Source organism: Octodon degus, unplaced genomic scaffold, assembly GCF_000260255.1.
Source record: "Octodon degus isolate 3935 unplaced genomic scaffold, OctDeg1.0 scaffold00169, whole genome shotgun sequence".
Taxonomy (NCBI): domain Eukaryota; kingdom Metazoa; phylum Chordata; class Mammalia; order Rodentia; family Octodontidae; genus Octodon; species Octodon degus.
In genome coordinates this window covers 1,759,301-1,773,675 of record NW_004524745.1, presented here as the reverse complement: position 1 = coordinate 1,773,675, position 14,375 = coordinate 1,759,301, and the positions used below count along the sequence as shown (strand labels likewise).

At 40.9% G+C, this 14,375-nt stretch overlaps 1 protein-coding gene and 1 non-coding gene across 7 annotated transcripts in view; one reads left to right on the top strand and one right to left on the bottom strand.

Moving 5' to 3' along the window:
• Window positions 1-14,375, bottom strand: part of Sil1 (SIL1 nucleotide exchange factor) — a 269,715-nt gene that overhangs the window by 42,557 nt on the left and 212,783 nt on the right. The gene's annotated exons all lie outside the window — the stretch shown is intronic.
• On the top strand, window positions 12,047-12,151 carry LOC111813186. The gene has a single exon (XR_002818506.1). It is a non-coding gene; the product is annotated as a small nucleolar RNA U13 (small nucleolar RNA).

The following is a 14,375-nucleotide window of genomic DNA, read 5'->3' as shown; positions in this document are numbered from 1 at the left end:
TCAGTACCTGTTAGTATCTATCTTTTGGCAACAGCTATCTTAGTGAGTATCTCCTATCATATCTTCTTTGGACAGTTGGCTTTTCTCTAACTTTTAAAAAATGGGTTATACTTTTATTATCTAAGTTTTTAGTATGTTTGTTGTTGAGTTGCAAACATTCTCTCTATATTCTAGGTACAAGTCCCCTATCAGAAATGTGGTTATTTATAAAGTTTTTCTCCTATGAGTTATCTTTTTCATTTTCTTTGCAGTATCCTTTGAAGCAATGAGAAGTACTTAATTTTGATGTACTTTTAACAATCAGTTTTGAATTAGAAAATAAGCCATGTAGGAAGAAAGCCCTTTCACCATTGTACCCATAGTTTAGCAAAGCACCTGACACACAGTAGGTACTCAAGATATTTCTGAATACATAAGGCAAGAAGAGGTACATGCTGGGATAGGCTACAAAAGAGGATTTCCTTGCCAGGAGTCAAGAGTAAACAGGATGACAACAACCAAGAATTATTTCTGGTCTAGAGAAGCTATTAGAGAATGTAGTCTTCCATAGAGCATGGGGAAAGTATAAAGGATTCTTAAGTGGAACACATCTGAGAAGCACATATCATAATCCATAATCTACACCCTCATTTTAAATGTTCAGGCAGTCATCCTCTTTTTAGTCACCCTGGAGCACTAAAGACAGAACAATGGCTTAAAACAGGGATAACCCTGGCAGAGGGGCCCAGACACAATAGGGAAGCTTCCTCCACAGTCCTTAGCTCAGCACAGCATTCTGCAGAGGGGTTCTAAGATCCTGTTTGTCAAAACTGCAGGGCTTGTACGTCAGTGTGACTGGCAAGCAAGCAATGGTTTTACTGAGGAAGTAAAAACTGCCCCCTTACTTCCCTTACTTAGACTTTGCCAAGAAAACAACAAAAATGTCTGAAATGCTGAATGTTCAAGCCAAGGTACCTCAGGAATCAAGTACCACAGGAATCCTAACTTGACTCCCCAGGGAGGCATTTCACTAGTCAGGCAGAGGTTGGAAGCACAGTACTGGAGCTCAGGGTTGGCTGAGTTCTGAACAAGGTAGACAGTTGGACATCCAGTCTGCTCAGAGTCCCAGAGCAGGGGGAAGGGTAACTAACTACACAAGCAGGAATCCAGAACAGAGATGTGGAAGCTTGTCAGCTGCAGCATCAAAGAAAAGGGCCCTGCTCTTGCACTCCTTGACTTGTACTATGTCATCCAGTACTGTGGATTGCATCCAAGGCATTCCACATGCTAAGCATATGATCTACCACTATACCCCCGAGCCCTGTGTCACATTTTCTGATAGCAAAAGAAGGAAAAGCAGAGTTTCTGAGGCACATACACATACACATATGCTGCACGTGCACACACATACATGCATGTAGAGAGTTGCCTCTAGGAGGGTAAATAAATATTCATGAACAGTTCAGTGTGTGAAAAGCAAGGACAGAGGATGATAAATAGTGCCAATTAAAAAGAAAGTGTGGTATCTATTTTTAAAGTGGCTGAATAAATGATAAAGGATTGTGTGCTAAAAATACTGTGCCTGACCCCCAATGGCTGAGGGACTCTCCTGTGCCTGGGGACAAGAGGTAAACTCTCCTACCAGTGTAGCAGGTCTAATGCTTCCATGGCAGCCTCACACTTGCTCCAGAGCTTCACCCTGGATGCCTGTCTATAGCAATAAGGAGATTTCTTATAAAAAGCATCTCAGGTCCAGTACTACAAGCTGAGATGGGCACTCATGCCTGAGGACTCATATTCTCAAAAGGCCCTAAAGAAAGCCTTGGTGATGAGTGGGCAAAGTGAGTGGATGATACCACTAGACAATTCAACTACAGAGGTCCCAAAATTCATTGTAACAGCCAGGCATGGTAGTGCATGTCTGTAATCCCAGCACTTGGGAGACTGAGGTGGGAGAATTGCTGAAACTTTGACACCAGCCTGGGCTCCATAGTGAGTTCAGGGCAAGCTTGAATTACATAGCAAAACCCTGTCTCAAAACAAAACAAAATCAAAATTCATTGTGTCAAAAAGCAGGGAGGAAATCCTTATTCTCTCCAGCAACAACCAGAGTCAACTTCATAAATGGTGTATTGGTCAAGGGTTATTTCATGGGACTAATGAGCTAATGAAATCAAGTCTGTCTGTCTGTCTCTCTGTCTGTCTGTCTGCCTGCCTGCCTGCCTCTTACCTCATCCCCACCCCCTGTGTGCATACTCTCAATATTTATCACCACTTGTGCATAGTGGTAAGGGGTAGCTTTCAAGTCACTGCCTATTTCACATCTTGGCTCTGACAAAGTCTAGCTATGTGACCCTAGGCAAGAACTGAACTTCCTTCAGCCTCAGTTTCCTCAAGTACAAATAGAAATAGTAATCATACTTACTTCATTGTTGTATTTGCTTGGCCGGAGCCAATGAGAAAAAAGTAATAAATCTCTTAGCTCAGTGCCTGAAATATTTTAGGTACTCTTATTTATAAACATTCTTCATATCTTGGTCTAGACTCTAAACATTTTGAGGGCAGTAACTATGCCAAACACATTTTTCTATCCTCTAAGGGCACAGAGGAGTTGAAATTCAGTACACATTTGTCAAATGAGCTGGCTTCTCCAAGTCTATGTGCTGTGGCAGCAAGCACAACCACCAAATGCATTTGTCTGGTTCAAAGGTCCCTGCTGAGTTAATTCCCTCTACAGTAGCCTTCTAAACTCCAGCGGGGTATATAGCAAAGGCCCTCCCCACAGGAGGAAATGGTGAGAATCAACTGGAAAACTAATAGGTGCAGGCAGTATGTGCAGCCCCACAGAGTGGTTACCTATCGATTTTCAAGTGTCACTATTAATAACAACAACTGGCAGAGACAGAAAATGTTTCTTCCAAAATAATCACAGCATCTTATAGGGATATCTCATCTATCTCTCTGGCTATAGCAGACACAGGGGAGTATTTCCCACTTCTAAGTAAGGGCATGAGAAGTCAAAGTCACTGTACAAGTCAGTGGGTTCCTCTGCATCTCTGGATGGCATGTCTGTTCCCCAAAGACTTCCCCAGCATGGCTGTTATGGGATGGTTAGCAGACAAAGTTACCTATAAAAAAAACACCTATGGAAGTGAATGGCATCAGGCACTATTCCAAAAACTTCCTTCTCAGAGGGATGTCCTTAGCCAACTTACTTGGCATAATCCTCCCATTCCTGTGTATCAGCAAGAATCACGTTTCTCTAGTAATATAGAGGACAGAGTGCCATACTGAGAGGGAGGTAGAGCAAGGACAAGTACATTCTTATTCCATAAGACATACAGAAGCCAGATGTTGTGGTACACTCCTGTAATCTGAGCTACTCAGGAAGGTGAGGCTACTACAGGCACATCATAAGTTCAAGACCATCCTAGCCAACTTAATGAGACACTGTCTCAAAATTATAAACTAGGTATAGTACCGTATGCTTATAATTCCAGCACTTGGGAGTTGAGGCAGGAGGGTCACTGCAAGCTCAAGGCCAACTTGGGCTACAATAGTAAAAATTCAAAGCCAACTTGAATTACATAGTAAGACTCCATCAAAAAATTGTTAAAAAATAGAAAGGAGCCAGGTGTGGTGGAACACACCTGTAATCCCCAGCACTTGGGAGGCTGAAGCAAAAGGATCTCTATAAGTTCAAGACCAGCCTGGGTTGCACAGTGAGATCAAAGCCAGCTGAACCACATAGTAAGACCTGGTCTCAACACCCCCCCCAAAAAAAAACCCAGACATACAGACACAAGGAGATGTGTACCTAAATAGATTTCTATCCTTCAGTCTCCCATTCTATACTAATGAGTCTCCCATGTTCCAGCTCTCCCTATGGAGGAAACATCTACCCCAGCACAAGAGGGAACCATACTTCCAAGAGGAAAAGAGGAATAAGGTGGCTTTGCAGAAATTGAGTAAGAATGAGAGTGATGCGGGACATGGTTGTATATACTTGTAATCCCAGCACTTGAGAGGCTGAGGCAGGAGGATCCTTGTTTAGGCTGCAAAGTGAGCTCAAGGTAAGCCTGAGCTGCATAGTGAGACCCTGTCTCAAAAAGACAAAAAAAAAAAAAAAAAAAAAATGAGTAATTTCCAAGCAGACAGAGACAGTCTCTCAAGTGAGATGCAAGCCTAGTTAGATGCAAGCCTATAATCCTAGACACCAAAGATTAATCCTAACTACTCCTAGAAAAGAATCCTCTGCTTGAAATAGCTCAGAGAGCCATTACTCTGGTATTCACTCTGCCCACAGCTCTAGGTATTAGGTGAGATATGATAGCTGTAAGTAGTGTGTGTCATCCTGGAGGCTAAAATGAAAAGCGTTCTGTCATAGTGAGCTATGTTGAAGGATTAGTAGAAGTGGCTAGAATACTTCCTTGGCCCAGAGGACAGGATCCAACTGAGCCTGAGTAATCAAAGGCTAAGAAAGACATTAAATAATGTCACCTCTAAATTATATAACCAACAGAGTGAAGTGTCTAGCCTATCTGCTGGTCACTGAATAGAGCAGCATCACTTCCAAGACTCCATGAGAAATAGTACTTACGCAGATGCATGGTAAGATTCTGGCTCAAGTACAAAATAAAGCTCTTTAGACCCTGGATGCCAAAGATTACACAGTCCCAAGCAAGACTAGTAATGCACTACCAACTCTCCCTCTTCCCTATACTCTTGAGGCTCTAAGTTCCAAAGAATCAGGCACAGACATAATTGGAATTGCCAATCATTACTCATACCTAAACAAGAGCCATAAGGAAAACCTGAACACTACCTGCTCTTGGGGCCTCAAGTAAAGGTATGGCAAAGGGACCACTGAGGCTGAGCTGAAAAAGGACAAGATGCTTACAAGAATAAAGCCTGTAACAGGCACAGGAGGAAAAGATAACATCTCAGGCACTATTCTATACAAAGGGGACACCAGGAAAAGCCGCAAATTAAACTCCTTTGTGTCTGACACAATTGCAGCAGAGGGAACTACACCTAAAGCAGGTATTGAGGCCACAGCAATGGCAGGGCTGGATGGTGTGGAAACAGTGTGCTATGGCTCTAGGTTTTGTTATCTCTGATGTGGGACTAAAAAACCCTCACCTGCTTCCCTTGGAGACAATGCCTGTATGTTAAATCTAGAAAGTGCCAAAGTTGAAAAAGGTCAACAAGGGAGATTTGCCCTGACCCCTTTTAATTTTTTCCTTTTTCTTTTTAATCTCCTTCTGAGATTCTCTGCTGTACTGTTTCCATTCAGGGATAAGTGAGATCCCTTGATTCCCACTGACCTGCCTGGTTAGCAATTCAACAGGAAAACACCTCCCACAGCAAAATGAAAGTAGACTTCAAGCCGCTTTCCTTCTGGCTGACTCCCATGTAAATGAGCTGCCTGCAGCCTGACTCACAGGAGCTCAAAATGGAAAAATGAATGGGGGAGGGGGAGCTTAGTTCAAAGATAAGGGTGAAATTTGCCTATGAGATAAGCTTCCTATGGGTCCATACCCAGCATGCTGCCAGGGGTATGGCATGGTCACAGCCCTTGAGAGAGAGAACTCAGTGACAAGGTTTTCAAGCCAGCAAGAACCTCAGATAGCTAGGTTTATTTTTTTTTTTTTCTTAGCGAAGAAGGAAGTAAAGGCCCAGAGAAGTAGAATGATATCAATGAGCTGTTCATAGATCTGAGACTGTGTCCCACATATTCACACTCCTGAGCTCAGGGTGAAATACAGTCTCGTAAGGACAGTGGCCTCACATTGCATCTCCTGACCATGGCTGAAGATCAATGGTGATCAGGAACTGGGAGAGAATTTGAGCTTCTTCCCTCAGCTACTAGCCTATAAAGAGTAGCCCACTAGTAAAAGTAAAACCCAGGCTTTCTCACTCCCTGGACAATGCTCTGCACTAACAAACCAGCCCTCTGGAAAGGCATCAGGGCACACATCTCCTAATGTCCTTGGTAATTAAGCGTGGGTGCAGTTCCACACAGCATCAGGCCTTCTCCCTACCCTCTCCCTGAGCTCAGAGCAGCAGTTGCCCTAGGTGACTGTTTGATCTAAGCGTTAAAAAAGAACATATCCATCTATTCACTATAGAGAAAAGGCAGTCATTTTAAATCTATATATTATGCATCCCTGCTGGAGAGAAGAAAAAAAGAGCAAAATTAAATTAAAATTCCCTCTGGAAGACTTATGCCAAAAAAGACAGAAAAGCACTCCAGAGCTAGCAACCCCTAATTCCCAACTCCAGGCAGCTTTTAGCTCCCCCTCCTTCATCTTCCTTCTTCTGCTCCTGGCTGGACAGCTCCAGATGTGTCTGAGTTCCAATGATTCACTCTAATGACAACGCATCCGCTGAACAAATCAAGGACTCTGATTGATTTAGGAGGCAACTTGCACAAATACCTGTAATCTAGTTCTAATCTTGTTTGTTTCCATTCCAATTATCCTGCATCAATGGTTTAAAAATGGGAACTGTCTGGTGCATACATCCAATCCATTTTAATAGAGGATAAATCTGGGTTATTGTGACCCGTTCTTCTCTGAGGCTTGGGATGGCATCTCTCAAGGTGCTGATTGGGCCAAGTCAACTCTAACTCTATTCAACTTCTCAAGGATTCAATTAATCATAAAGCCAATTCCATTCTGGGTTCCATCTGTTTTCCCTCCTTCAGGGACTAATAATCACGCGCCGTGTGTTTTTACACACTAGTTGAAATGAAATTAAGACTGATTTCATCATGTAGCACTCAAAAAGAAAATACATTTCTTACAAAATTCAGAGCTATTTTAATTTTCTGTTTGGATATTTTTAAATAAACAAAAGAACTTTAAAAAAAAAAAACAAAAAACTTCACAATTCCTAGGCCTGCTGTGCCAGCCCCACCCCCAGGGTGCACTGAGACAGTGATTGGGATTGGGCATGGTGGCACACACCTGTAATCCCAGAGTGCTTACCTAGTGAGGCCCTGTAGCCCCTTTACTAAATACATTAAAAAAAAAAAAAAAAACTTCAAAATTCTTGACATTATTAAAATGTTCCTTGGGAAGGGAACAAAAGAATTCCTGGTGCCCAAATCCTAGGAAGGGAGAAAAACTCCTTAGAGAACCAAAAATTCCCAAAGATGGATCATACAGAGAGACTCAGTTTGTTCTGGGCAAAGCATGGGTACACAAAATACGTGAGAAAAAATTGAATCAATTTGATATATTATTTTAAGAAATCTAGTCATCATCTTGGGACTAGTGAATTTAATTTAAAATTAGATTACTTTTATTTTTAATTGCCTATTCAGGAGAGAGAAATAGGCACCATATTGCTTTCAGCATTCATGACTTCTGGAAATCTTTGGCAATCCTTGAGAAGTCTAAGCCTTCCCACTCCTCTAAAAAGCAAGAAATAAAGCTTTTGTCTTCTGTAAATAGCCTGGCTCTCACAGAAACATTAAAGCAGCGGCCCTGGCAAACACTCAGTGTGGGGCCTTCTAACTTAGCATCCTGAGGTTGGTCTTTACCAAGAGCATAACCATGAAAAGGGGCCACGACTCAGCCAGTTGGCCCCCTGTGTTCAGAAGCATTCGTGACTCTTCAGCAGGTTTCAATAGGGAAAATGCAAATAGCTGAGCTTTCTATTGTTACTTTTCACAGTTGCAAAGTCAAAGCTTCTCCAAAATTCCTAGTGGTCATGGTACACCCAGCACAGACCCTTACGTCTTGGTTCTTATAAAATGGTCCCAGCATAGTGGAGGGAGAGACACTGGAGTCAAGGAGATCCAGCATGCAGTTTCTTTAATGCCTTAACATTTTTAAAATAAAAGTTTGAATTACACAAACTTGCAATCAGAACTAATGACACAGTCACTCCAAACCTAACATCAAAGATGTTTTGTGAGTCATACTGGCTCTAAAAAGCCATCATAATCACTTCTTAGACACAACAATCAAATCCTTCCTTCATCTAACAATAATTTTTGCCTAGTAATAAGTCTAATTAATTGGAGCACTGTCATTTTTAAACATGGTTCGATGCAAGCGTTTTCCCAAAAGCTTTACCTGAGTCACTTTACAATTACGAAAACACAAAAAATTACCTCCTTAAATGGGAAAAGCAAATTGTATAGTCATGTATTTATTTCATATGTGTAAATGGGGAAAGCTACAGCTGTATTTACTTGAATATACATGGACATCTCTAACGGTAACTGACAACAATGGCTGATGGGGTGGCTTCTGTATATGACATCCATTTTCCCAGCAAGGGTGGTATGCCCCCGACATCTTCTCATGTTTGCAAAAGGGGAAACTGAAGCTCATTTAAGTAAAAATTCATGAGTTACAAGGCCAAAGGGAAAGGCTTTATGTGAACCTTGCAGGACTACATCATTTTCAGATCCACGAGTTGTCTGACTTAGCAGAAAATATCACCTGAACGCCACATCTTAGCCTAAAAACCCTGAGCTTCTGACTCATCTTTTTATATGGGCTTTCAGCTGGGTTTTAAACTTATATTCATTCATTCATTCATTGTCTTTTTTGAGACAGGGTTACACTATGCAGTTCAGATTGGCTTTGAACTCACTTTGTAGCCCAGGCTGATCTCTCAACAATCCTCCTGCTTCAGCCTCATGCCCAGCCTACAGCTGGTTCTTATGGCCTTGAACAAACTACTTTACAGAGGCAGTGAGTGGGATGTGAGACTCCTCCACCCCAGCCAGTGATCACTGTCCATGACACTTGGGTAAGAGCATCTATGTAAAAAGGATTTAAGATTAAGTGTCACTATTCCTGTCTTCTCTTCCTGGATCAGAAAAGCACCATTTATTTATCCCTGGGCCTGCCTTCTGCTTGGCCTTTATTTTTCTTTTAATTTCAGCACTCATCCCAAAAGCTTTCCATCAAGACCATGAATGTTATGAAGACACTTGTTCAGAGTAAAGACACTCGAGCTGGGCAAGGTGGCACACACCTGTAATCCCAGCACTCAGGAGGCTGAGGCAGGAGGATTACTTCCAAGTGTGAGGCCAGCCTGAAGTGAACTAAGACCCTGTTTCAAAACCAAACCAAACCACACCAAACCATGCCACACACCACATTACACCACACATCACACCAAAAACTGAGTAAAGGCACCAAAATGATCACCATAAGGGAAAGTCCCTCTAGAATCTCTAGAAGGCCCCTAAAACTCCCAATCTAATGCCAAATAGAAACCCTACTGGAACAGCCTTTTAGTTTCAATTTCTTGCCATGAGAATCAAAATGACCAGGTAGACAGAGAGGGTAACTTGGGGAGGGCTCCTGGGAATTGGACAAGTGGTTTCATTTTATTACTCATATGCTTTCCAAATGATTTTTAAAAGCCTCTTTATCCTTTCCATTTGGAGTGGTGTGCAAAGAGAAGGCTCCAGGACAGGAGGGCCGATAGCCCATCCTATTCTGCACTTTCCAGTCAGAGCAGAAAGGCCTGAGACTGTTTCTTTCTGGCATAGTAGCCAGAGGCTTTATCTAGATGGAGGTTGGGGCACCATGGTCCAGCCATAATCCTTTCCCGGCAGCCTGGCTGAAGTGGCAGTGGGACCAAAGCAACTGATTAAATGCAGAAATAAAAACATAGAGAAAAATGGGATAGAAACAAATTAGTTTTAAACCACAAGGTTCTGTAAGCAAATGAAATACAGTGGGGGAAGGGAAGCAGCCTTAGAGATTTCCCTGAAACAAAGGGATTATGGATTGTCCAATATGAGGAAATCTTTCTCTTCTGACAGCCTTTTTTTACTCAGTGCAGTTTATTAAACACTTCATACACATTCAAAAACAACGGGATATAGCCAACTTCCTAAAAAAAGGCCCCAAACTCTGCTAGCAGGGCTTCTGTCCAAGCAGTACAGGGCTGCAAGGCATAGCAGTCATCAGTGGAGCACAAGGCTCAACATGTCCTTCCATTTTTCAATTACTGTCCTCTCCCTAGTCTTCATGGATTCTCCTCTTTAGGTTATGGAATACTGTTAACAGCAAAAGAGAGGCTGGGAGAAAAAAACTGCTAACATCAGAATTCAATCAACAAAACAATCAAAAGTACTTGATAGGAGGGAGAGAACATAGGAAGTGCCATTGAAAAGAGGCCCTATTTCTGGTTTGTGACTTAAGCATCATAGAAAGACTACTGAGAAGGCGCTTGATAAGAAATCAAACAAACAAACAAACAAACAAACAAACACTAAAAACCAAAGCAACAGAGTTTAAAAACATGCTCATTCCAGTCAAAACAAGGCTATTTCTGGAAAGTTTGGTCAAGCTTTCTCAGGGTTGGCTGCCCATGGGCAGAAGCACATGCGTGTGATACTGCTAATAAGGATCAGTCTAGTTGGTGGCTTTTGGACACCTAATGTTTATGTTAAGAATGGTAGGAAAAGACCCAAAAGCTACAACTCTTGCTGCATAGGTCCTGCTTTACCTTGGTCTTAACCATCCAGCAAAAAAGTATAAAAACGAAATATAAGAAGTAAAGCCATGCTGTTATGTTGAGCTGTAGGGGACTCAGGTCAACAATTTCTGACATTGCCAGTGAAGCGGAAGATGCAATACTATTATGGACTGCTGGACTCTTTTAGTATGTTTGGCTGAGTTTACACACCTATAATATTCAAATAGCGGAACTTAACAACAAAAAGGGGATGCAGATGAATGTCCATTTTGTATCTGTGTATTCAAATGGCTAGGATCAATATACAGTTACATTCTCTTAATGAATAGAGGGATTTGTTCTAATGGTGTTTGTAAGTAGGATATCATGTCTGCATCTTGCACAGCAATTAACCACTAGGAAGAATGTATACAATGTATTACTTATTGAAACTGTCCTACCAGTTTGGTTTGAAACTGTCTCACTGCTATTTGTTTCTCAATAAATTTATGGGGAAAAAAAAAAAAAGAATGGTAGGAAACAACGGTACAAAACAGAATTATCAAACCTCATCCTGACCACTAGTCTGGCTATGGGAACTAGCCTCAATAGGGACTTAAGACCCCAATTCTTCTGTCCCCACAGCACTCCCTATATCTTTTAAAATTAAAGTTAGAAGCTTGTGTAACTGATGAAGAAAGACACTGGGAACTTCATTGAGGACCTTGAAAGGGATGTCCTTTGTGTGAAAGTCTGTTAGCTCTTCAAACTATAGGAAGAATTTGGCTTTGACATCTGGCCTTAAAGTGTCAAGTTGTACCTTGGGAAAATACTCTCATCTGAAAGGCCAAAATTCTATTACTCACCCTGAGCTGTAAGGACTAACACATTCACAATGGGGTCATAATTCATATGTATCACTGTTGAGCATGTTAAATCACCAATAACACATGCATGACTGTCCTATCAGGTGATTTATTATTAATTCTATTAGTGAAAAGACTGATAAAAATGATTAGATCCATTTGTACCACTAGTGATACAAGCTGCCCAAAGGTACAGTCATGCATATACCACTGATGGTTCAAACTGATGGGAATGTGTTAAATTATATGTTATGCTGGGGATATAGCTCAGTGGCTTAACTGCCTGACTAGCAAGCGCAACGTCCCAAGTTTGATCCCCAGTACTGCCCCCCCCCAAAAAAAAAAAAAAAAAGTATCTAAATTAGATGTTATATGAAAGGCTCCAGGCCTTGCAGGCTTCTTTATTATATATCAGGACCACACCAGATTTGCTTCTGGTTAGTCCTCACTGGTGTGCTCTGCAAGCCTTGATACTCCACAGTTACAGTTACAGAACTGACACCAGAATGTTACATAGAGGGCTGAGGTATAGCTTAGCATCTTCAAGGCTCTAGTTTCTATTCCTAGCATAACAACAACAACAAACTACCACAAAAGGAAAGAAAAATTTTAAAAAAGTGAGACAAGAAAAAAAATTCACTTAATATTATGAATGTTATTAATGTATTAAGTACATTAGCCATACTGAAGACAGATACAGTTAACTAGAAAGTAAAGGAAAATAAATCCAGAAGAAGGGTTGAAGATCTATAAAAAAACAAAAGACGCTTTTGTGGTTCTTAAGTGCGAGTGGATTTTCATGCCACTGTGTGAGCTGTGCCTCCCTCAAACCTTCTTTCTTACCATGTCAGCACATTACCTACCTAGTCTAGATGTGAAGAAAAGAAAAAAGAACATTTAAGAGATGTTAGAAACAGATGGTATAGGGGCTGGTGAGATGGCTCAGTGGTCTAAAGCACCTACTTAGAACAAGCTAAACTAAGCAAAGCACAGGAACCACGGTTCAATCCCCCAGCACCACATGCCAGCCAGCCCCACCCCCTGGTGGGCTGAACTGGCCACACACACACAATGAATGAATGAATAAATAAGTAATTAAAAAAACTTTAAAAAAAAAAAAAAGAAACAGATGGTACAATATAATCCCCAAATAGGGCAGAAATGATGAACCACATAGACCAGAAATTTCCATAACTAAAGTCTGTAGTTTAAAAAAGTATATTGAGAGCTAGAGGATAAGTTAAAATAAAACATGTGGATATTCAAAAAATGGCAAAATTTGACAATAATAAATGCAAATTAAAAACATTTAAACAATCAGAAAAAATGTTTGCCTAAAGAAGGCAAAATGATTAAAATGGCAATAGATTTTTCATCAGTAACAATATATACTATAAATATAACTAGATACTATCACTTGGGAGGGAGGACAAAGTGACAAAGGCATTAGGAAAAACTAAAAAGCTTACCACCCCCAGGTCTTTGCTCAAAGAACAACTAAGATTGAATCTTTAAGGGAAAATAAGCAAAAAACAAAAAAACAACAACAACAAAAAAGCAAATCAGTAAACATGAAAAAGTATGAGCAATCAAATGTTGACATTAAAATTGATAATAATCACTAATTTATGAAGTTGGTTAAAGTAATACCCAACAATATCACAGAAAATGAAGACTGGAGAAACTAGAGTTAACACACTCTTAAGAGTTTCTGTAACGTTTGAAAGGAGATTTACTTTATTTTATTTATTTATTTATTTATTTAAAATTTTATTTGTGTGTGTGTGTACGCGCGCGTGGCCAGCTCAGCCCACCAGGGGGCGGGGCAGGCTGGCATGTGGTGCTGGGGGACTGAACCGCGGTCCCTGTGCTTTGCTAAGCTTGTTCTAAGTATGTGCTTTAGACCACTGAGCCATCTCACCAGCCCAGGAGATTTACTTTAAATTCTACTTTAAACTTCAGCATCTCAATGAAGCATGTTAAAAATCCACTATTGAAACAGACTGTAGAATATAATACAAATATTTCAATAAATCACAATAAAAGAAAATTAATTTGAAAAATGGAATTAATACACACAGATACATAAAACAAAAGAAAAATTATATACATTTTCTACCCAATAAATAAAAGCACTCATTTCTGGGCTAGGGGCATAGCACTCATAGGACATGTGACAGGTGAAACAAAGGGTGATGGTTCATACCTATAATGAGGCAAGAGGATTTCAAGTTTAAGCCCAGGATGGGAAAATCAGTGAAAACTTATCTCAAAATTAAAAGAAATAAGAAAAAAGAAAAGAAAAATAAGCCAGGCATGGTGCATATCTGTAATCCCAGAATTTGGGAGCCTGAAGTAGAAGGATCATTGCGATCTGAGACCAGCTTGGGCTACAAAGTGAACTCAAGGCCAGCCTGAACTGTATAGTGAAACCCTATCTCAAAAAGACAAAAAAGGGTTGGTGAGATAGCTCAGCAGACTAAGCACCTGCTTAGGTAAGCACAGAGACCAGGGTTCAATCCCTGGCACCACATGCCATGCCAGCCCCGCCCCTAGGCATGCTGAGCCAGCTACTGAGACCAGGGGTGGTGGTATATGCCTGTAATCCCAGCACTGGGGAGGCTGAGAACAGGAGGATCAAATGAGTCTGAGCCGCATGTACAAAATACATACATATTAAAAAAAATTAAGAAAGGGACAAGAAGGAAGAAAGACAGGCAGGCAGGCAGGCAGGCAGGGCAGGGCAGGGCAGGGCAGGGCAGGGCAGAGCAGGGCAGGGCAGGGCTATGTAGCTCAGTACAAAGCTCTTCAGTTCAATTCTTAATAAATAATAAGAATAAAAAAGTCTAGATACCAAAAATTACTGTCATGCAAACCATAATCTTGATACAACACTTAACAAATAAGTACAGGAAAGGAAACAATGTATTTGGGAAACTAAAACCACATTACTAAATAATTCATGGATTTTAAAAAAAAAAAAATCTATGATTTAAAATATAGAACATTTAGGGGGCCAGGGAGATGGCTCAGTGGAATAAGCACTTGCCTGGCAAGCGCAAGGGCCTGAGTTCAATCCCGGTTCCCCCAAAA